Genomic DNA, 24,419 nt, shown 5'->3' on the forward strand with positions numbered 1-24,419 from the left:
ACCAAAATCCTTTGCTATGTATGAGAGTTTTGAGATGGCCAATATCTTTCTGTAATGGTAGATTGTTGTTTTTGAATATGTCCTTCTGGATTCTTAAAATCATTTTGAGAAGCTGTTTTTACAATACATTTTTATTTAGCTTCAAAGTTCTACCTTTAGAATAGTATTCACTACTCATAATTGAGCTATTTTTCAGATGCTATTTTTCTCTAATAAATCATTAACATTTTCCAATTTTTAATTGAGGTTCCCAAGGCAGATAAAAATCTCTGTGTTTCCATATTATAGCATTCCAAAATCACAAAAACCCGAAGTCATATGTGCTCTCAGTATAGATGATAACTCTTAAATCTTTAGCAAAGATGCTCACATTAGAACTATTAGTCCAGTCATCTGAGTAGATGTTGGCAAAGGGGTAGCTTCCTTTACAGTGTTAAGAAGTTGCAGTGTCTCCAGCACAAAGTATACCTTGAAATTTTAAAGATATGAACCATTGACAATGAGTTGTCTGGGGGAATATCAATCAGCACATGGAAGTCAGGATATACTCCCCCTTTCTCTATCTGACAAAAGGTTCAAAGGAGGATCATTAATATAGTCATATCAATAGATAATTCTGGTCACCTCAGTCTTCTTCATCAGCTTTTAAATACACTCATATCTGACCTCACCAGACCTCTTGCCTCTGAAGAGCTTGGCAGTCAGCACAGTAAACAGCCTCTTCCAGCCTGCATCTTAATAGGATTCTGTTTTAGAATTTCCACTTTTGAATATCCTTGCTCATATGATCCATGTCTTTTCATAGCCTACAAAAACTGGTGAATCAGAGGAAGCTTTTTTCTCTGCTTGGGTATTTCTCCTGTCGTTTCCTCTGGACTATGTTTAAACACTAAGCTTTCCTTAGGGAGAACCACCATGTACACCATCCTTGCCATGAAGGAGAATGAGGTGCTGCCTGCAGCACAGAGGGACAACTGCTGAGACTAACAAATGTGCCAACGTGAGAAGAACCATCAGTTCTAAGTGAATATGACTGCTTGGTCTCAGGGACAGTGAAATGAGAGGGACCTAGTGTATTAAAGCAGTTCCCCACTTACTTTAAATCATGCTTCAGGTCAAAAGCCTAAAGAGGACCAACTGGGATTGAAATCAGAATCTTCTATCAGTCTTTTAACCAGAAAATAAAAAGGCAACCAAACTCTTGTCATCTATGAATACATTTTTCTTCCATTTTTTGATTGAAAACAGCTGTATAGAACCAAATACAGTATATGGAATCAATGGCTTTTCTCTCCTCAACCAAATTATTTTACCTTCTACTCTCATTCCTGATTTTCAGTACAGGTCCAGAGACATGGAGGCTCAGACTCAGAGGAAAAAGACCCTTGAATTTCGGGCTCCCATATTATCAAACTCTCTTATCTGTTCCATGCCATTATTTTGTTTCTGATAACTTCAGAGTCCCCTGAAGCCAACAGATTCAATGTAAAGTGGAATGAAAGAGGCTTATTTTTTTTAAAATTTATTTTATTTTTGGCTGTGTTGGGTCCTTGTTGCTGCGCGCGGGCTTTCTCTAGTTGCAGCGAGCGGGGGCTGCTCTTCATTGTCTTCATTGCAGTAAGTGGGCTTCTCATTGCAATGGCTTCTCTTGTTGCGGAGCATGGGCTCTAAGTGCACGGGCTCAGTAGTTGTGGCGCACGGGCTTAGTTGCTCTGCGGCATGTGGGATCTTCCCGAACTAGGGCTCGAACCCATGTGCCCTGCATTGGCAGGCGGATTCTTAACCACTGCGCCACCAGGGAAGCCCCCTACTTTGTTATTGATGACACAAATAATCTTTTTATATGGTGTAACCATTAACTTAGAGTTATAATTTTTATGCTTTTGTTTTTTAAATTCTATGCCAGATTTAAAAGTGACTTGTACACCTACATCATAAATTTTACAGGATTCTATATTTATCTATATGTTTACCTTTACCAGGGAGTTGTATATTTTCATTCAGTTTTGTATTCTGTTTATCACCTTGCTCCAACTTGAAGGATTCCCTTCAGCATTTCAGCTGGGGGCAGGGACAGTGGCATACTTCTTTATGACTGGCACTCCTGTTATAGTACCTGGATGCTGGGCAAGGAGCAATAGCCTCAGGTCTTCTTGGCATCTCTCTCCTGGCCTGGAACCTCTGTCTCATGCTGGGCATAAAGGGGCCCCAGTATTTTCAGGCCTCCAATAAAATAGAACCTCTTTTCCATGAGTGGGGACTCGGTGAAAGACAGGAGCCCTCACCTCTTGGCTGCACTTGTCCAGAACTTAACCTCTGCAAGAAGGACCTGAGGGCAGGATTAGAAATGGAGGGAAGATATTATAGTTCTCCAAGTGGAAACCGGGTGAGGGGTAGGGGGCATGGAGCCCTGTTTTCTTGGCTGTATAGTTTGGAGTACAGGTTCCATCAGGCTGGCCTGGGGAGAGAGTAGGTTGTGACTCATATGCCACAGATCCTCATTGTTATAACTGAATTTTAATATATTTTCTTTCTTTTTTGTTTCTGAATTTTAGAATTTTATTTATTTTTTTTATACAGCAGGTTCTTATTAGTTATCCATTTTATACATATCAGTGTATACATGTCAATCCCAATCTCCCAATTCATCCCACCACCACCACCCCCCTGCCACTTTCGCCCCTTGGTGTCCATAAGTTTGTTCTCTACATCTGTGTCTCTATTTCTGCCCTGCAAACCGGTTCATCTGTACCATTTTTCTAGATTCCACATATATGCGTTAATATACGATATTTGTTTTTCTCTTTCTGACTTACTTCACTCTGTAGGACAGTCTCTAGATACGTCCACATCTCTACAAATGACCCAATTTCGTTCCTTTTTATGGCTGAGCAATATTTCATTGTCTACATGTACCACATCTTCTTTGTCCATTCGTCTGTTGATGGGCATTTAGGTTGCTTCCATGACCTGGCTATTGTAAATAGTGCTGCAATGAACATTGGGGTGCATATGTCTTTTTGAATTATGGTTTTCTCTGGGTATATGCCCACTAGTGGGATTGCTGGGTCATACGGTAATTCTATTTTTAGTTTTTTTTTTTAACATCTTTATTGGAGTATAATTGCTTTACAATGGTGTGTTAGTTTCTGCTTTATAACAAAGTGAATCAGTTATACATATGTCCCCATATCTCTTCCCTCTTGCGTCTCCCTCCCTCCCACTCTCCCTATCCCACCCCTCTAGGTGGTCACAAAGCACCGAGCTGATCTCCATGTGCTATGCGGCTGCTTCCCACTAGCTATTTATTTTACGTTTGGTAGTGTATATATGTCCATGCCACTCTCACTTTGTCCCAGCTTACCCTTCCCCCTCCCCATATCCTCAAGTCCATTCTCTAGTAGGTCTGTGTCTTTATTCCCGTCTTGCCCCTAGGTTCTTCATGACCTTTTTTTTTCTCCAGCATTTGTTGTTTGTAGATTTTCTGATGATGCCCATTCTAACTGGTGTGAGGTGATACCTCATTGTAGTTTTGCTTTGCATTTCTCTAATAATTAGTGATGTTAAGCAGCTTTTCATGTGCTTCTTGGCCATCTGCATGTCTTCTTTGGAAAAATGTCTATTTAGGTCTTCTGCCCATTTTTTGACTGGGTTGTTTGTTTTTTTAATATTGAGCTGCATGAGCTGTTTATGCATTTTGGAGATTAATCCTTTGTCTGTTGATTCATTTGCAAATATTTTCTCCCATTCTGAGGGCTGTCTTTTCGTCTTGTTTGTAGTTTCCTTTGCTGTACAGCAGCTTTTAAGTTTCATTAGGTCCCATTTGTTTATTTTTGCTTTTATTTCCATTACTGTAGGAGGTGGATCAAAAAAGATCTCGCTGTGATTTATGTCAGAGTGTTCTTCCTATGTTTTCCTCTAAGAGTTTTATAGTGTCCAGTCTTACATTTAGGTCTTTAATCCATTTTGAGTTTATTTTTGTGGATGGTGTTAGGGAGTATTCTAATTTCATTCTTTTACATGTAGCTGTCCAGTTTTCCCAGCACCACTTATTGAAGAGACTGTCTTTTCTCCATTGTATATCCTTGCCTCCTTTGTCATAGATTAGTTGACCATAGGTGCGTGGGTTTATCTCTGGGCTTTCTATCCTGTTCCATTGATCTATATTTCTGTTTTTGTGCCAGTACCATATTGTCTTGATTACTGTAGCTTTGTAGTATAGTCTGAAGTCAGGGAGTCTGATTCCTCCAGCTCCGTTTTTTTCCCTCAAGACTGCTTTGGCTATTCGGGGTCTTTTGTGTCTCCATACAAATTTTAAGATTTTTTGTTCTAGTTCTGTAAAAAATGCCATTGCTAATTTGATAGGGATTGTGTTGAATCTGTAGGTTGCTTTGGGTAGTACAGTGATTTTCACAATATTGATTCTTCCAATCCAAGAACATGGTATATCTCTCCATCTGTTTGTGTCGTCTTTGATTTCTTTCATCAGTGTCTTATAGTTTTCTGAGTACAGGTCTTTTACCTCTTTAGGTAGGTTTATTCCTAGGTATTCTATTCTTTTTGTTGCAGTGGTGAATGGGATTGTTTCCTTAATTTCTCTTTCTGGTCTTTCATTGTTAGTGTACAGGAATGCAAGGGATTTCTGTGCATTAATTTTGTATCCTGCAACTTAACCAAATTCATTGATTAGCTCTAGTAGTTTCCTGGTGGCATCTTTAGGATTCTCTATGTATAGTATCATGTCATCTGCAAACAGTGACAGTTTTACTTCTTCTTTTCCAATTTGTATTCATTTTATTTCTTTTTCTTCTCTGATTGCCGTGGCTAGGACTTCCAAAACTATGCTGAATCATAGTGGCGAGAGTGGACATCCTTGTCTTGTTCCTGATCTTAGAGGAAATGCTTTCAGTTTTTCACCATTGAGAATGATGTTTGCTGTGGGTTTGTCATATATGGCCTTTATTATGTTGAGGTAGGTTCCCTCTATGCCCACTTTCTGGAGGGTATTTATCATAGATGGGTGTTGAATTTTGTCAAAAGCTTTTTCTGCATCTATTGAGATGATCATATGGTTTTTATTCTTCAATCTGTTAATATGGTGTATCCCATTGATTGATTTGCATATATTGAAGAATCCTTGCATCCCTGGGATAAATCCCACTTGATCATGGTGAATGATCCTTTTAATGTGCTGTTGGATCCTGTTTGCTAGTATTTTGTTGAGGATTTTTGCATCTACATTCATCAGTGATATTGGTCTGTAATTTTCTTTTTTTGTAGTACCTCTGTCTGGTTTTGGTATCAGGGTGATGGTGGCCTCATAGAATGAGTTTGGGAGTGTTTCTTCCTCTGCAATTTTTTGGAAGAGTTTGAGAAGGATAGGTGTTAGCTCTTCTCTAAATGTTTGATAGAATTCACCTGTGAAGCCATCTGGTCCTGGACTTTTGTTTGTTGGAAGATTCTTAATCACAGTTTCAATTTCAGTGCTTGTGATTGGTCTGTTTATATTTTCTATTTCTTTCTGCTTCAGTCTTGTAAGTTTGTATCTTTCTAAGAATTTGGCCATTTCTTCCATGTTGTCCTTTTTATTGGCATAGAGTTGCTTGTAGTAGTCTCTTATGATGCTTTGTATTTCTGCGGTGTCTGTTGTAACTTCTCCTTTTTCATTTCTAATTTTATTGATTTGAGTCCTCTTCCTCTTTTTCTTGATGAGTCTGACTAAAGGTTTATCAATTTTGTTTATCTTCTCAAAGAACCAGTTTTAGTTTTATTGACCTTTGCTATTGTTTTCTTTGTTTCTATTTCATTTATTTCTGCTCTGATCTTTATGATTTCTTTCCTTCTACTAACTTTGGGTTTTGTTTGTTCTTCTTTCTCTACTTCCTTTAGGTGTAAAGTTAGATTGTTTACTTGAGATTTTTCTTGTTTCTTGAGGTAGGCTTGTATTGCTATAAACTTCCCTCTTGGAACTGCTTTTGCTGCATCCCATAGGTTTTGGATCATCGTGTTTTTGTTGTCATTTGTCTCTAGGTATTTTTTGATTTCCTCTTTGATTTCTTCAATGATCTCTTGGTTATTTAGTAATGTATTGTTTAGCCTCCATGTGTTGGTGTTTTTTACGTTTTCCCCCCTGTAATTGAGTTCTAATCTCATAGCGTTGTGGTCGGAAAAGATGCTTGAAATGATTTCAATTTTCTTATATTTACCGAGGCTTGATTTGTGACCCAAGATGTGATCTATCCTGGAGAATGTTCCGTGTGCACTTGAGAAGAAAGTGTATTCTGCTGTTTTTGGATGGAATGTCCTGTAAATATCAATTAAATCGATCTGGTCTTTTGTGTCATTTAAAGCTTGTGTTTCCTTATTAATTTTCTGTCTGGATGATCTGTCCATTGGTATAAGTGAGCTGTTAAAGTCCCCCACTATTATTGTGTTACTGTTGATTTCCTCTTTCATAGCTGTTAGCAGTTGCCTTATGTATTGAGGTGCTCCTATGTTGGGTGCATATATATTTATAATTGTTATATCTTCTTCTTAGATTGATCCCTTGATCATTATGTAGGGTCCTTCCTTGTCTCTTGTAACATTCTTTATTTTAAAGTCTATTTTATCTGATATGAGTATTGCTACCCCAGCTTTCTTTTGATTTCCATTTGCATGGAATATCTTTTTCCATCCCGTCACTTTCAGTTTGTATGTGTCCCTAGGTTTGAAGTGGGTCTCTTGTAGACAGCATATATATGGGTCTTGTTTTTGTATCCATTCAGCAAGCCTTTGTCTTTTGGTTGGAGCATTTAATCCATTCACATTTAAGGTAATTTTTGATATGTATGTCCCTATTACCATTTTCTTAATTGTTATGGGTTTGTTTTTGTAGGTCCTTTTCTTGTCTTGTGTTTCCTAATTAGAGAAGTTCCTTTAGCATTTGTTGTAGAGCTGGTTTGGTGGTGCTGAATTCTCTTAGCTTTTGCTTGTCTGTAAAGCTTTTGATTTCTCCGTCGAATCTGAATGAGATCCTTGCTGGGTAGAGTAATCTTGTTTGTTGGTTCTTCCCTTTCATCACTTTAAATATGTCCTGCCACTGCCTTCTGGCTTGTAGAGTTTCTGCTGAGAAATCAGCTGTTAACCTTATGGGAGTTCCCTTGTATGTTATTTGTCATTTTTCCCTTGTTGCTTTTAATAATTTTTCTTTGTCTTTAATTTTTGTCAATTTGATTACTATGTGTCTCGGCGTGTTTCTCCTTGGGTTTATCCTGCCTGGTACTCTCTGCACTTCCTGGACCTGGGTGGCTATTTCCTTTCCCGTGTTAGGGAAGTTTTTGACTATAATCTCTTCAAATATTATCTCGGGTCCTTTCTCTCTCTCTCCTCCTTCTGGGACCCCTATTATGTGAATGTTGGTGCGTTTAACATTGTCCCAGAAGTCTCTTAGGCTGTCTTCATTTCTTTTCATTCTTTTTTCTTTATTCTGTTCCACAGCAGTGAATCCCACCATTCTGTATTCTAGGTCACTTATCCGTTCTTCCACCTCAGTTATTCTGCTATTGATTCCTTCTAGTGTATTAATGACAGCAACATAACTACTTATTTGATTAATTACATAAACACAAAGAGGTCATAATTACAATACCAAAATCACAATTAACAAATGATTACTTAAAATAGTGTAGTAATCATTTTTTTTTCACTTCTTTTAGTCCTTAAGGTATTACCTTTCTCTCCATGTAAGTAAGGTTTTTTGGGTTGTTTTTTGTTTGTTTGTTTGATTGTTTTGTGAAACAAAATTTAGTTTGTCCTTCTGTATTCCATTTTACAGTGGCATTATATTGATGTGCCATAGTTATCTCAGTTTTTCCTTTTGATGGATATTTGGATCATTTCTCATCTTTTGCTTTATAAATAGTGATGTGATAAATAGTCCTAAGCATCTACTTACCTTTTTATTTTTTACTTTTGCCAGTATATCTTTGGATAGCTTCCTAGAAGAGAGATTTATGGGTCAAAGGGTAAATAAATATGTAATTTTTCTAGATACTGCAAATCTCCTTCCCTTAGGATTGTATTCCTACCAGCAATCCACAGATGGAGTAATGTCTCTGCAGCCTTGAACAACAGAATATGCTATCCAACCTGTAGATTTTTGCCAATCTGATAGGCGAAAAAATTGTATCATAGTGTTAACTTAGTTGTATTTCCCTTATTATGAGTAAAATTGAGCATTTTTTTCATATAGTTAAGAACCATTTGTATTTCCTACTCTTAACTCTTTATTCATATCTCTAAACTATTTTTTCTACGGATTTGTTGGCCTTTTACTCCTTTTAAAAATTTTATTTATATAGAAAGAATAGTAACCATTTATCATGATATAAATTGCTAATAATTTTTTCAGCCTATTATCATTTGTTTCTTTGATTATGGTGTTTTTTTGCAATGCAAAAAGTTTTCCTTTAATGTTTGTATAATCATATTTATAAATATTTAGAATACTGCTTTTAGATTTGGGGCCATATTAGGTAATTTTGCTACTCCTTAGATTATAGAGGAGTTCACATATGTTTTCTTTTTTGTATTTTTATAGTTTCATTTTTTTAACATTAAAATTTTTAATACGTATGGAATTTATCCTGGTATGCAGGGTGAGAAATGTATTCAATTTAATCCTTATTCATGTGACTATTCAATTATCTCAGTGCTACAAATTTAGAAGTTCATCTTTCCTTTGTTGATATGAGTTACTGCCTTTATTGTAAACTAATTTTTATTTGCAACTGGTTTTGTTATAGGATTTTCTATTCTCTGTGTCAATAACAAACAATTCCAGTTACAGAGGGTTTTGGTATGTTTTAAGCCTGTTGGGCTAGCTCTCCCTCCTTGCTTTTGCTCTTATTATTTTAGGGGTTTCCTGGCTATTATTGATGGCTTGTTTTTCTAAGTAAACTTTATAAAAATTACTCAGTTGCAGAAAAATGTGATGGCATTTTTATTGGGATTGCATTAAATTAATAAATTATCTTAGGAATAAATGACAATTATATGAAGTTGTGTCTTTTTCTATTAGAATATTATATATTTTTACAATGTTCAAGTATATTTTTGTGACTTCAAGGAGTGTATTAGAGTTTTATTCATATAGATTTTGGAAATTTTTAAAGTTTATACCCAGGAATTTTTTTCTTTTAAAATTTTATTTCCTTTTCCCTTTACTCGCCTCCCCACCCTCCCTGCTTCCTTCCTCCCACCCCCTTTTCCCTTTCTTTGCTGTTGTTAATGGCTTCGTCTATTGTGTTTTATATATATATATATATATATTTTTTTTTTTTTTGGTATACGTGAAGGGTATTGATTTTTTGTGTGTTATTTTTCTAACCTACCACTTCACTAAAATCTCTTATTGTTTCATAGTTTTTCTTTTGTTTTTCTTGATTTTTCAGATACATAATTATAACTGAATCATAACATCGTTTTCCCTACTTCTTTCAATTCTTATGCCTTTAATTGTCTTGTTAATTGCTTTGACAACTGTCTCCAACTTAATATTAAATAGCAGTAGAAATACTGAATATTATTTTTTCCTGCCCGCAAAGCCTCTAGTGCTGCTCAGTTAACTAAAATGCTAGTTTTGGGCCTGAAGTATTTTATCATGTTGAGAAATGTCCATCAATTCTTATTTTATTGAGTGCTTTTGGCACATTTGTATTAATTTCTTAAGGCTGTCGTAACAAGGTACCACTAACTGGGTGGCTTAGAACAATAGGAATTTATTCTCTCATAGTTCTCTAGCCCAGAAGTCCAAAAGCAAGGTGTCAGTAGGGCCATGCTCCCTCTGAGGTCTCTAGTGAAGAATGCTTTTTTGCCTCATGTTAGTTTCTGGTGGCTCCTGGCAATCCTTGGATTGTAGCTGCATCACTCTAATCTCTGCCTCCATCATCACATGGCCTTTTTCTCTTTGTATATCTCTGTCTCTGCATGTTCTCCTCTTGTAAGGACGTCAGTCATTGGATTTAGGGCTCACCCTAATCCAATACGATGTTTTTTTAACTAATTACATCTTCAAAGACCCTATTACTAAATAAAGTCACATTTTCAGGTTCTGAGTCCACATGAATTTTTGGAGGACACTATTCAACCCACTACAATGTGAAATGTATGTTGGCTTTTGTCAATGTCTATTGTGCAGCTCTTGGAGATGATCATGTATGGTTTTTCTCCTTACCTTTATCAATTTGATGTATTATATTAATATTGTTAAAGATAAACCAGAGCTGGACAGTAGCTAGAGTGGTAAAAACAGATTTCATTCAGGAATATTGCAATGGGCAAAAGGCCTCAATATGGAACCAGGATCAATTCCAAATACAGCATAGCCAAGTGGGAATTTATAACTAAGGAGAAGGGTGGAGTGGGGGAGAGGGTCAGTGGATAGAAAATTACTAAGAAGAAACATCAGAGGTAAGGAAGAATTCTGGCTAAACCAACCAAACAGGATTCTTGTTGAAAGTAGGCCAAGGTGATCAGACATCACCCAGGGGATGGCAGCGGATGAGGAACACAATTAGATATCAAGGGTGACCAGACATGGAGGATAGAGGATTCTATCCAAACCAACCTAACAGGATTCTTGCTAAAATTGGACAACACAGGGATGAAAACAGAAATCCAAAAGTCAAGGCCTATTTGAAAAAGAGTTCAGGGAACCCTGAGTAGAGATTGGTAGAGGAGAGAATCTTTGTTAATGTCTTCCTTAATAATGAGTGATCTTTGCATTTCTGGAATAAACCCCACTTGGATATTCTGTATTATGTGAAATTAGACTATAGTTTTCATTTTCTGTGTGAACTTAAAAAGTTTGTGATGAACGATATACTCACTTTATAAAATGAATTGGAAGGGCTCCTTTTTCTGTGCTTTGAAAATTTAAGTTGCATCATGATTCTCTGATATTTAGCAGTTCGGTAAAATTTCTTTGTGAAAGTATTTGTGCTTGGTGTCCTTTTGGGGGACATACTTATTCAACTGTTTTTCTATTTTTCTATAGTAATGGTCTGTTTAGACTTTCTGTCTCTACAAGAAGTAATTTGCGTATAATGCATTTATAAAATCCACTTCATCTAAAGTTTTTAAATCATTTGCTGAGTTGTGTCTTATGATTTTTAAAAGGTTTTTCTGTTTTGATCGTTATTTTCTCCTGTCAGTTCTAATTTTGTGTATTTGCACTTATTTTCACCCTTCTTGATTAGGATGGTTAGAGGTTTGTCTATTTTGTTGACTTTTCAAATAACCAGCTTTTTTCTTTATTAGTTGTACTTCTAAAAAACTCATTTTCTGAGTTTGTCTTTATCAACCCTTCCTTCTTCATTCTTTTTGGCTTATTTTGTTCATTTTCTAACATCTTGAACTGAGTGTTTGATTCGTTATTTGTCATTTCATTAACGTCCTTTTCATCTCTGATTGGAGAAGTATTATTTACCGCATTACCTTATTATGTCTTTTGCCCATATAAGCCACTTCTCCAATCTTATCTGAGGCTCTGTCGGTTTGTGGGGCTGAAAGCGAGAGGCTCAGAGCCTCAGAGAAGGATGTGGTTAGTGAACCATTCCCACCGTGCGGAAGGTTTTACAAAGGGTGAACGTGCATCACAGGTGTAGCCTTCTTAATGACCTTCAATTCCACCCCCAAGGGGGGCGCGATCATAGCCCATGCGCCCTCTCTCCTCGGCGACCAAAACAAGCAGCTCTCCATTTGTCCTACTGTCTTCTCTCCCCTCTGGAGCTCACATGGTCTCTATTTTTGCATCCCCCGCATTATACTTTGTGGCTTTCTGGCAGCCCTTTCAAGCGGCAAGGAAAGAGGAAAGGAGGGAGTGAAAAAAGGAGAGAAAATATTTCATCCCGTGGTCTTCTAGAGGCGTCAAGGAAGTGACTCCAGACTGATTGGAGCGAAAAGGTCCCAGGACCACCAATAAGGACTTTCCGTCTAGAATGCAACTTACTCTTCTTTTAGCAAAGCATGTCATAGGACCTAGATTTAGGTTCCAAATTTAAGATTTCGGAAATAAGCGAAATTAGGCAGATTGGACTTTAGCTTGATATTAATTCTTGTAAAACCTACTCAAAATGGCTATTTTCTGTTTTGAATATATTCCCGAGTGCACAGTTCAAGAGAGGGGGTGTAGCTCAGTGGTAGAGCGCGTGCTTAGCATGCACGAGGCCCCGGGTTCAATCCCCGGCACCTCCACTTTTGAAAGTTGTTCTTGTCTCTTTCCCCATTTTACTTTTTTTCCCTGTTCAAAAAGAAAGTAAACCGATTTCACAACTATTTGCTATGAGTATTGGCGCTGCCCTGTTACTACTTCTCGGGTTTGGCAACACCCAGGGTGGCTGCGAAAGGAGGAAGAGATGGAACGAGAAGACAAAGTCTGGGCTCATTCAGCAGCTCGAGATTCCGGAACAAAAAGCACGTCACAGTATTATTAATAAAGCAGGAAAGAAGAGATAAGGATGGGAAAATTTAACAAAGGAAACACATGGTCGCAAGCCAATTTTTCTTAGTTTCTTTTGTTTTCTGAGCCGTTTTGGCCATGATCAGACTGCAGGTTGAGCAAGAAGAGAGCGTTCCAAAATGGGAAATCGAGAAATTTATTTTCATCAGTGGATGTGGAGAAGTCACACTTAGGCAGCAATAGCTCCATTGGGAATACATTGAGCAATACCTTGGGCTGAAGGTTTCAGAAGTCACAGATTAATTTCCAGTTTTGTTCTGTCTTTACTCTTACCCGAGAATAGGATTTAACTGGATAATTTAGATGATATACAGAAGAAATTTTATATGAGATTGTTGCACCCTCTATCGGAAAGGAATTTTCCAGACCCAGGGTCAGTGTGGTCCTTAGACCAAAGGAGTTGGTGGTACCTGAGAGCTTGTTAGAAATGCAGGATGTCAGTTCCACCCCAGACTTACTGAACTAGAATCAGCATTTCGACAGGATCCCCAAGTGTGTCCTTTGCACGTGAAAGTTTGAGAATCACTGGTTTGAGTGCTGTGACGTGGATTTAAAGGGTATATATTATAAATATATGGCTGTATTATAATTGTTTGCAACTTCCTACTCTAATGTAGAAAAAACAATTGCAAAAAATGTATTTCTATTGTTGAACAATTTTTGTATTCTAATAATTGACACTGTTTCCCCTCTCATGGTAAAATGATATTTATTAATATTAATATTTTGAATCAATATACATAATTGAATTAGATGTGAAGTTTCTTTTTAATAAAAGTTTTGCAAGTTTTGCAATCAAGACGATGCTAACTTCCAGTATAAACTAGGAAGTTTGTATCTTTGTTTCTGCTCGGCAACATCTTAAATAGGATAAGATCTTTCTCAAGTTAAAATGCCTTCACTTTGGAATTTACCTCTTCAAAGGAAGAATAAGAGCTAGCACTTAGGAGCCAGATTTTCTTTAATAGGAGTAATAGGTCATTTTCGGTTCTGTTGACATATTTTTCTCTCTTGTTTTCAAAGTACAATTTTACAATGTCTTTTTGCCACTTGTATCTACTGTGTCAGGAGAAATGTATTCACATGCTCCAACAATAGGAATTCATCAAGTTGCAAAAGGCAAATAGACTAAACTTGAAAAAGAATATCATGAATTCTTACCATTGCTTTTATGTATTATATTAGGGCTCAGGTCCAAATGGAAATTTTTTTTCCCTTCCAACCATAGACTTCTCCAAGGAAGTTCACCTCTGAAATTTAAGGGAGAAGAGGATAGAGTGGAAAAGCCAGGAACTTAGTATGAGAAAACCATAGGAAATATAGAGTGGAAATTTCAAAAAAATTATATGCCAATAAAAGCAACATATGACAAATGGAGGTACTTCTTTGAGGGCTAGCTGTGTCTAACTTTGGCCCAGGACAAAAAGGGCTCATTTTAAAGTACGTTGTAGATGAATTCTGGAAATTCAACTATGTCTTATTTGGGGGCTCTATCCTTCAACAAGCTTTTGTTTAGCTTTCTTCGGGGAGGAATTAAAGATTAAGGACCTCTGAGAGGAAAGGGGAGGTGGCCATGTGTGTGACACCCTCTGTGAATGTGTGAGAGGTCACAGTTGGGCAGGACCATTGGCTGCATAGGAATATGGAAGCAGACAATATCCACTAGGCCATGCAGTCACTATGACTCAAAAGGCAGTGATTTATTTCTTTCAAAGACATATTTAATAGGAGAAAAAAGAATACCTAATCCTTTACTGCCTACTCTAGGCACAGTTTCTTCATATTCAGTCACGGTGGGAAACTTAGAGCAATATGACTAAACCTCTCTGTCCAGGTCAACAAATCGAGATGTTGTAAACACCAAACATCATGAGTGTTAATTCAAATTCCAGAGCATTACATAAAACCTTTTTACATGAATACTTTATCCCTTTTGCCCTGTCAACTTTGTGTGTGTGTGTTAGCTAACACCTCTACTGTGTCACATAATTATTCTTCTAGTGGTGGGAACAATTAAGATCTAGTCTCTTAGCAAGTTAAATGTTTACAACACAGTTTTGTGGTCTGTAATCCCTGGACTGTGTATTAGTTCTCCAGGACTTATTTGTCTACTAGTTGCAAGTATGTACCCTTAAACAACATCTCTCCAATTCCCCACCCCTCAGGCTTTGGTAACCACCATTCTACTCTGTTTTTTTCGTTTGTTTGTTTGTTTTTAAGATTCCACATATAAGGGCTATCATATAGTGTTTGTCTTTCTCTGTCTGACATCTCACTTAACACAATGTCTTCAAGACCCATCCATGTTTCTCATATATAACATCTTCTTTATCCTTTCATCCTGGTCTGTCATTAAAAAATGGCACCCAACCAGTTACAATTTCCTCCCTGGTTTTAGATGCATTAGAAAAGCACTTCATACATCTGCTAATTGCTGATTATTTTCACAGAAAATTGATAAACCATTTTGGTGTTCAGTGTATGTTGGAGTAAACACAAAAAGACAAAATGAAGCCAAAACTCCTTGTGAGGAACTTCTGGTAAAGTAACTGGTAGTTAGGCTTCTCCAATTTCAATGACTCTGGAAACTTTCATATTTGTGCTTTGACCCTCAAACAGCCTAGATAATTTCCCACTCATCCTCCTGGACTCTCTCTCTCTCTCTCACACACACACACACACACGCTCATACACTAGAGCTTGCAGAATTTTGTGGGTGCCTCTTCTCTAGCGCTCAATTTCAGCGAAACCTGCCACTTCTGTCTCCTCCTATCTATTCTACCAGCCCCATGAGCCAGTTGAGAGAGAAATTCTGCCAAACCAATAATGTCCTCTCAATTCCAAAAGATATTCAATGATATATTTACTAATATAGGCAAAGACATAAGATGAATGAGGAAGATATAACACATACTAGGAGTCGTACCAGAAAACGAGTCCTTCTGGGTCTTCTATGGAAGTTTCAAGGCCATGATGCTAACCAGTGTGGCTGCTAGGGTTCAAGATCAGACTAAGAAGCATTTTTGTTTGTTTGTTCGTTTGCTTTTGTTTTTGTTTTTTGGCTTTGCACAACTATCAGTAAAAGAGTTCCTGATCGCTAAATCTCAAAGGACGTTTCCAGTTCTCATTCTGCTCACTCTCTGTACGCTGTGCCTGCCTTCTGAGCACTCCCACTCCCGTGTATTCATATCAGAGCGCTGAGTTGAGTTCACTGCGCTACACTGACAGGCGGGAACCTATGGATGGATCTGTTAAATTCAGCATGTCCAAAACCAACGCCATTTCCTCCGCATAATCTCTCTTCCATTCTGAAGAAGAAGGAGGAGGAGGAAGAGGAGGGGAGGAGAAGGGAGAAGATGAGGGGGAGGAGGAGGAGCTCCCCAGGGTAACGGCCTGGTCCAGTGGTTAGGACTCCGAGCTTTCGCTGCCGAGGGCGCAAAAGAACAATAGATCTCTTTTTTGCTTTTCTTCCTGTTTCTTGGATGACTGGGTTCTCTTTTATGTGCCTCCCACTTTGTTTCTTGCTCTGTAAACCCAGTAGGTATCTCCAACCTGTGTCTAGATACCTATTAACTTGCTTTTAATCAACACTTCTTTCCATCCCTGAATCTGCTGTTTAGTGCGTGCCTTGAGCACTATTCTCCTAGACTATTCTATGAACCTTCTTACTTGCCATCAGGATGTAATAAAGATGAATAGACTGTTGGGAATGAATCGCTGAACGAATTGCCGGTGGTTTTTATTTTCACCTGGGGTTTTCTCATTAAAATCTTGCCCTTAACATTCCTGTGGAGCAAACAGCAAATAGCAAGAAGTGTTTTATCCAAGGAAAAGTTCGTCAATTTTCTGACACACGTTTTCAATATTTTTCGTTCCACTTCAAGTTTTATTTGGTAAAGAATCAGTATCACCCACAGCTCCCTGGCCTTCTCTATCTTAAAGCAGTCACATATCCTGCTCCGACACACAGTACTGCTAAAACAACAAACACAGCAAGTGGGGAGACGGGACCACAGAATACGGTGAGATATTTCTTGAAGGACCTCCACCCGTACTTCAGCAAGGGGGTGTAGCTCAGTGGTAGAGCGCGTGCTTCGCATGTACGAGGCCCCGGGTTCAATCCCCGGCACCTCCAGCTGTTGGCCTTCAGAAAGCTGTGAGATTTAAGTTCCCTTTTCCTTGATTCCTTTACCCATTGCCTGCCTGCTCACAAGAAAAGTAAACATATGGTCTACCAAATGCCTGCTCACAAGAAAAGTAAACATATGATCTAAGACATTCACTTTAATGTTGCGCTATTTAGGCTTCATGAGCCTCAAAACCACTCAAGTCAGCTGACAGAGTAGATGTCTATTGCTTTCCTACGGAGGCTGTAACAAATTACCACAAACTCGGTGGTTTAAAATAACAGAAATTTATTCTTTACCCTTCTGGAGGCCAGAAGTCCAAAATTAATATCACTAGACCGACATCAGGGTGTTGGCAGAGTGCTGCTACCTCCAGAGGCTCTAGGAGGAGAATCCGTTCTTGCCTCTTCCAGCTTCTGGTGGAGGCTGGCATTCCTTGGCTTGTGGCAGCAATACCCCAATCTCTGTCTCCGTGGTCACACTGCCTTCTCCTCTGTGTGTGTGAAATCTCCCTCTGCCTCTCTCTTTTAAGGACACTTGTGATTACATCAGGCCTACCCGGATAATCCAAAGTAATCTCTCCATTTCAAGATCCTTAATGTAATTACATCTGCAAAGACCTTTTTCTATATAAGATAACATTCACAGGTTCTGGGGATTGGGACCTGCTATCTTTGGGAGCAATTATTCAGCCTACTATTCATAGGATCCCCTAAACCCAAAACAAGTGTGCCGTCATAACTTTTCATCTTGGCTTCTATTTCCCACTATTACTGAGCGAAGAGAAAAAGGAGAAGAAAATAAGAGGCTTGAGGAAAAATTGCTTTAGTTTCCTTTGTTTTATGTGAAGTTTTAGGATGAGAAACAGAAAGTCCTCCCTCTGATTAGTCTCTCCATCACCAAAAGTTTAGTCCAAAAATAAACCAGAGAATACTAGTTGAATGAGTGGGTGATGCTACTGGAAAGGACAGCTGTCAAGAAGCTAGAGTCCTGCGAAACATGAAAAAAAAAAAGAATCGGCTTTACACGACTCAGCTTACACATGCCAAATTGCTATTTTGTACTATCCAATTTCCTTTTATTTTATCACTCATCCATTGTTCCTTCTTTTCAAATCTCTAAATAAGATTATGCCTGGAAATGTCAGTTAACAACAAATATGCTACCATGAAGAAGTGGCAAGAAAAAAATTTTTTTGGTATGTATGTCAAAATAGGAATTATTAGCTGCCAAAACAAGAAGACATGTAGTTCACAAATGTCTAAGACATTTTCACTGTAGCGAAAACCCAGCCATTTCCTCTACTGTTTCCTGCCTATATAATCACTTCTGCTTTGTATTTTCCAGGCACTCCTCAAAATTTCTAGTCCATTGATGGCCCCGTTAAAGGGCCATTATGGTTACAAATCCATCACTATCTCTGCCCATCTTCACCGCTGAATATTAGGGAGGGAAGGGAATTCTGTCTCCCAACTTTACTCTTTCTTTCCATACCACAACTTTACTCTTTCTTTCCCTCCTCACCTCTCAGCTCTGAGAAAGAAATTCAATCTCTTTCGAATATCCTTAGTTGATTAATTCACAAGCAAGGAGTGTGAAAGGAAAAGAGAGCAAAACACCGCTAAATTCTAATATAAATTGGGAAATTTGCATCTTTGTCTCTGCTTAGCAATGTTATCAATATGATGGAAACAATTTGAGAGCACCTACTGTCCAAATCTTGGGATCATTTCAGAACACTGGGTTGCCTCTCCCTCGATAACCAAAAACTGCGGAATATATAATTACTCGGACAAACAATATTTTTCTAAACTATTTGAGAACAATTTGCAGATATTATATCTTTTTCTCCACAAATCTTCTTATTATACACTTCCATCATAATCTTTATATTTTATACATCAGTATATATTTCTTAAGAGTAAGGGCATTTCCTTACCACAGCACAATGATCAAATTCAGGAAATTTAACACTGATAAGAAGTCTTTTCTAATATACAGTGCATATTTAACTAATTTTACCAATAAAATACTTTATAGAAATTTCTCTCCCAAACTAAGGTCCATTCCAGAGTCACATATGAATTTAGTTACTCCTTAGTCTCCTTTAATCTGGAATGGTTTCTCAATCTTGCCTTTTGTGAGATTGACATGTTTTTGAAGAGCACATGCCAATGATTTTGTAGAATATTCTTCAATTTATGTTTTGATTAGACTAAGTTCAGGTTATGAATAATTGGGAGGAATATCACAGAAATTATGTTTCCCTCTATCACACCAAGGAGCATGTGATGTCAGTTTCTCCCATTGTTAGTGATGTCAGCTTTGATTACTTGGTTAAAGTTGTGTCTAATAGGTTTCTTTCCCCGATAATTAATAAGTAATCAGTAAGGGATACTCTGAGACTATATAGATATTCCGATCCTCATCAAAAGTTTACCTATGCTTTTAGCACTGATCTATGAATTTTGTCAGAGTCTATTATTATTCTGATGGTAATTTTATAACTTTGTTATTACCTCTGCATTTATTAGTTGGCATACCACTGTAAGGAAAAATTTCTCTTCTTCCGTATTTATTCATTTAAGTATCCAAGGATTATAATCATTTATTGTCATTATTCATCTCAAACTGCCCCAGATTTGACCAGTGAGAGGCCCTTCAAGTTGGTTTCTGGATCCTTTTGAATTGTCCTCATGATTTTTGAGCAGTTATATTCTAGCACAGAAAGATAACTTAGGATCATCTTGTACTCTCCCTCATCCAGTCTTAGAGTCTGTGAATCCTACAAGTAGCTCTGTTTCCTTTTGGTGGGGATTGGTATTCAAAAATCAAGATATGGGACTAGCATTGCTTATTGCTACTGAGGTATTAGTTTTTCTAGGCCCTGTTAGCAGACAGATCTGGAGGGAAAATGACAGATATACAAACAGACACACGTGCGCGCGCGCACACACACACACACACACACACACACACACATTTCATATCCAGAGCCAACAGGGCTATTCGTTACTTACCTCCTTCTCTTACAGTGAGAGCCCTGAATTCCAGCAACACTATATGTGTTCATTTTCCCAACCACACAAAAGTAAATTCACACACACACGCACGCATAAAAATAAATAAAATTCACACAAAATATCAGAATTGACATACCCTTAACACTACAAAAAATAACCCTGCTACATAGAGGTTATGATTTGTTTGCTTTTTTTTTTTCTTGTCTTTACAATTGGGATAAAGTACTGTGTAAACATTTATTTGGATGTGTTCTTTTTCTCTTGAATGAGGTTATGTTATCCTTTTGAAATGCAGTTAGATTTTTTTCTATTCATATTCAATTTTGCAGTAGTTTCACACACACTTGAGTCAGTTTTATTTTTTGACTATGTAAAACATTAATGTTTCCAAGAGTCAAAAGTATTCAGAGAGTAATATTCAGATAAATTGTGGGAGAATGTTGTGTCCTGTGACTCACCCAAGTGATGGAATGGAAGCACAATCCAAGCAATCTAATCTGATGGGAACCCAACTTTGTGATCAGATTCTGATCACAAGCTGACCACAAATCAAGAACAGTGCCTTTCTTTCTACCATTAAGGTTCCTTTCTCCTGGAGTAGCCATGCCTGAGAGAGGATAAAGTGTAAGGAGTTTAGAAATAGCAGAATTGAACTTAAGGTGGCTTATTTTGATAACTTGGTCTTCAAAGATGCAATGCTGGTCACTAGAAGGTCACAGAAAGTCTTCTGAGAAGCTGATAAGAGTGAGGGGGTATAGCTCAGTGGTAGGGCGTGGGCTTAGCATGTACAAGGTCCTGGGTTCAATCCGTAGAACCTCCACTTTTGTATTTTCTTCTTACCCACATACTCTAAGAACTCTTGCTTCCTGAAATATCTTTGTCAAACTCAGTCGTCTTGGCTATGGCAATTCTTTCTTAACCGTTTTGGGACACAGGGAGGAATTGTGCTCCTTCACTAAAGTTATCTGTTGTTTGCTCTATTATTGACTGCATCTCTCCAAGCACTCTCAGCAATCACTAGCACGTGGGCCACTGTCAATAGGTTATAAAAAGCAAGTAGCAGTTTTCCCAACCACCTAATTTCCAGTTGTATGGAATCTGAAAGCATTGGCAAACGCGGGTCTGTGTGGCCTAATGGACAAGCCATCTGATTCCTTGTCAGAAAGTTAATCACTTAAGTTCTTCTGTGGTTCTTTTATTCTAGCTCCTTCCTAACCAGGATGCAGGAGGCTGAGAAGATTTCACTAAAATATTTCACTAGATTTCACTGCGAGTGGTTGATGACGGTGTGCTGGTGGGCACTTTTTGGCTCAGAGCCCCTCAAACTCTGGAGCTTACATAGAAGTCATTTAACTACAAACAAATGGCAAACAAGGAAAAGATAACAGTCACCTCAGCAGAAATCTGTAAAGGGAAATAGTACTTCTCTGAGTGTTCGAAGAAAGTTTCCAGTCTGAAATAGCAAACATTCTGAACTCTGGGGTCCAAGATCAATCTAGGGGAAAGTTCATTTCTTTGTTTCCCACAAATAGAGAAAGAGCTCTTATTCTCCCAATCCCAATAGATCATTTCCAACCTTACTCTACTTACTCTCCAGGGACACCCTCCTTCCAAACTACTGAACAACCCATATCTCCAGATCAGAGCTCTTTGCACAGCTTCAGATTCTGGTATCACAATGCCTAAGCAGAAATCCATGGGATACACCGTCTTTTTTTTTTTAAAACATCTTTATTGGAGTATAATTGCTTTACAATGGTGTGAGTTTCTGCTTTATAACAAAGTGAAGCAGCTATACACATACATATATCCCCATATCTCCTCCCTCTTGCGTCTCCCTCCCACTCTCCCTATCCCACCCCTCTAGGTGGTCACAGAGCACCGAGATGATCTCCCTGTGCTATGTGGCTGCTTCCCATGAGCTATCTATTTTACATTTGGTAGTGTATATATGTCCATGCCACTCTCTCACTTTGTCACAGCTTACCCTTCCCCCTCCCCATGTCTTCAGGTCCATTCTCTACATCTGCATCTTTATTCCTGTCCTGCCCCTAGGTTCGTCACAGCCATTTTTTTTAGATTCCATATATATGTGTTAGCATACGGTATTTGTTTTTCTCCTTCTGACTTACTTCACTCTGTATGACAGACTCTAGGTCCATCCACCTCACTACAAATAACTCAATTTCGTTTCTTTTTATGGCTGAGTAATATTCCATTGTATATATGTGCCACATCTTCTTTGTCCATTCATCTGTCTATGGACAATTAGGTTGCTTCTATGTCCTGGCTATTGTAAATAGAGCTTCAATGAACACTGTGGTACATGACTCTTTTTGAATTATGGTTTTCTCAGGGTATATGCCCAGTAGTGGGATTGCTGGGTCGTATGGTAGTTCTATTTTTAGTTTTTTAAGCAACCTCCATAGTGTTCTCCATAGTGGCTGTATCAATTTACATTCCCACCAACAGTGCAAGAGTGTTCCCTTTTCTCCACACGCTCTCCAGCATTTATTGTTTGTAGATTTTTTGATGATGGCCATTCTGACCAGTGTGAGGTGATACCTCATTGTAGTTTTGATTTACATTTCTCTAATGATTAGTGATGTTGAGTATCCTTTCATGTGTTTGTTGGCAATCTGTATATGTTCTTTGGAAAAATGTCTGTTTTGGTCTTCTGCCCATTTTTGGATTGTGTTGTTTGTTTTTTTGATACTGAGCTGCATGAGCTGCTTGTAAATTTTGGAGATTAATCCTTTGTCAGTTGCTTCGTTTGCAAATATTTTCTCCCATTCTGAGGGTTGTCTTTTCGTCTTGTTTATGTTTTCCTTCGCTGTGCAACAGCTTTTAAGTTTCATTGGGTCCCATTTGTTTATTTTTGTTTTTATTTCCATTTCTCTAGGAGGTGGGTCGAAAAGGATCTTGCTGTGATTTGTCATAGAGTGTTCTGCCTATGTTTTCCTCTAAGAGTTTTATAGTGTCTGGCCTTACATTTAGGTCTTTAATCCATTTTGAGTTTACTTTTGTGTATGGTGTTAGGGAGTGTTCTAATTTCATTCTTTTACATGTAGCTGTCCAGTTTTCCCAGCACCACTTATTGAAGAGGCTGTCTTTTCTCCATTGTATATTCTTGCCTCCTTTATCAAAAATAAGGTGACCATATGTGCGTGGGTTTATCTCTGGGCTTTCTATCCTGTTTCATTGATCTATATTTCTGTTTTTGTGCCAGTACCATACCGTCTTGATTACTGTAGGTTTGTAGTATAGTCTGAAGTCCGGGAGCCTGATTCCTCCAGCTCCGTTTTTCTTTCTCAAGATTGCTTTGGCTATTTGGGGTCTTTTGTGTTTCCATACAAATTGTGAAATTTTTTGTTCTAGTCCTCTGAAAAATGCCATTGGTAGCTTGATAGGGATTTTTTTTTTAATCTATTCTTGTTTTCAGCCACCAAAGGGAAAACCAAGCCAGCAAACTGCTAAACATTCAGAAAGCATAAAAGCAGTCTCTTTCTCCATCTACAGAAGCCAAGAAACCTGGAGGTCTTCCATAATGCATCCTCCCCTTTTCTTATTCTCCAGAAGCTGTAACTGTCCACCAGGCAGTCACAAACCAGCTGTACAGCCAATCTTGAGTTCATCCACTTGACTTGTGAGGGACTCATCTATATTGTTCTGTGCCTGTACTAGGAGTGAAGAGACCATGGCTTCGTCTGTAGGTATCACCGACTGTTCAGTGACTGTGGCTTTCCACGACCAGAGTCTTCAGACCCTGTTCCACTCTTCAGACTCCTTTTGAGGCAAGAGCATCGTGTGAGGAGTAAAGGAGCCTGTTGCAAATGCCAGGAAGAGTTTCTTCAGGACAAAGTTGTGTTTCAATAAGCTTCTAAGAGTTAGAAATATGTGCAGCAAGCAAACAGGAACTTTCTCAATTTTTTGCTTTTCAAGCAAAACCTTAAAAAAATAAGACGCTTCCACGGTCTCGGTTGTGTTCAACCTCAAAGCTGCCGCTTCTACTGTCGATTCTGCTCCCACCGCATCCATGCCCCCAAACCGGGGCATCCCTGCAGCTCCTAAGCTACCAGTCCCAGAGGTTCCTGAACTTCAAACGAAATCTCACCCTCACGTTCGTCCCCCAAAGCGCTCAGCCTGTTTATCCAGCGATGGAGAGTTGTTAGGTGCTCCCGAAGCCAGAACAGTCTTCGACATAAAGAGCCAAATCCTTTTCTGGGACAAGCCTACCTCCCTTGAGAGAAAAAGATCTCATCTCTTCCCTCATACCCGGACAAAGCCACGGAGAGACGTGGAGCTTAGACACCGCCCCCCCCCCCACCTCGCCCCATCAACTTCCCCTCAAATCCTAATCATTTTGAGGATGCTTTTCCTTTGCCCACTTCCTCTCTATCCCTTTTCTCCTTTTCTTCCTCCACTTCACCCCACCCCGCCTCTTCCCTCTTCCGTCAGCTGCTGCTCCTCTCCTCCCTACTGTGTGCTCCGGAATGAAATTTGCACAGTAGTTTAGCGCACTACTAGTCGCATTTACACGCATTTTAATCTCTGTATTGAGACACTCATGTGTAGCTGATATTTTAATTTCCACATTGCTTTCTAATTCCTTTCCTTATGTTCCCAGATCAGTCTTTCCCCAGCATAGGCTGATGCTTGGTCTGGTTGGTGGCTAGGTGCATGGCTGGGGCTAAAACCCTGGGTAGTTAGAGAAATGCTGGGGGGAGAAAGAATCAGTAAGAGAATCTAAAATATTTTTAGAGGAAG

General features: G+C 38.4%; 2 non-coding genes across 2 annotated transcripts; both read left to right on the top strand.

The window, feature by feature from the left end:
• The first annotated feature begins 12,165 nt into the window (after positions 1-12,165).
• On the top strand, positions 12,166-12,237 carry TRNAA-AGC (transfer RNA alanine (anticodon AGC)). The gene has a single exon. It is a non-coding gene; the product is annotated as a tRNA-Ala (tRNA).
• Positions 12,238-16,565: 4,328 nt separating this feature from the next.
• On the top strand, positions 16,566-16,637 carry TRNAA-CGC (transfer RNA alanine (anticodon CGC)). Its single transcript has one exon. It is a non-coding gene; the product is annotated as a tRNA-Ala (tRNA).
• The last annotated feature ends 7,782 nt before the right edge of the window (positions 16,638-24,419 follow it).

The sequence above is a fragment of the Eschrichtius robustus genome, chromosome 12 (assembly GCF_028021215.1).
Source record: "Eschrichtius robustus isolate mEscRob2 chromosome 12, mEscRob2.pri, whole genome shotgun sequence".
Classification (NCBI taxonomy): Eukaryota; Metazoa; Chordata; class Mammalia; order Artiodactyla; family Eschrichtiidae; genus Eschrichtius; species Eschrichtius robustus.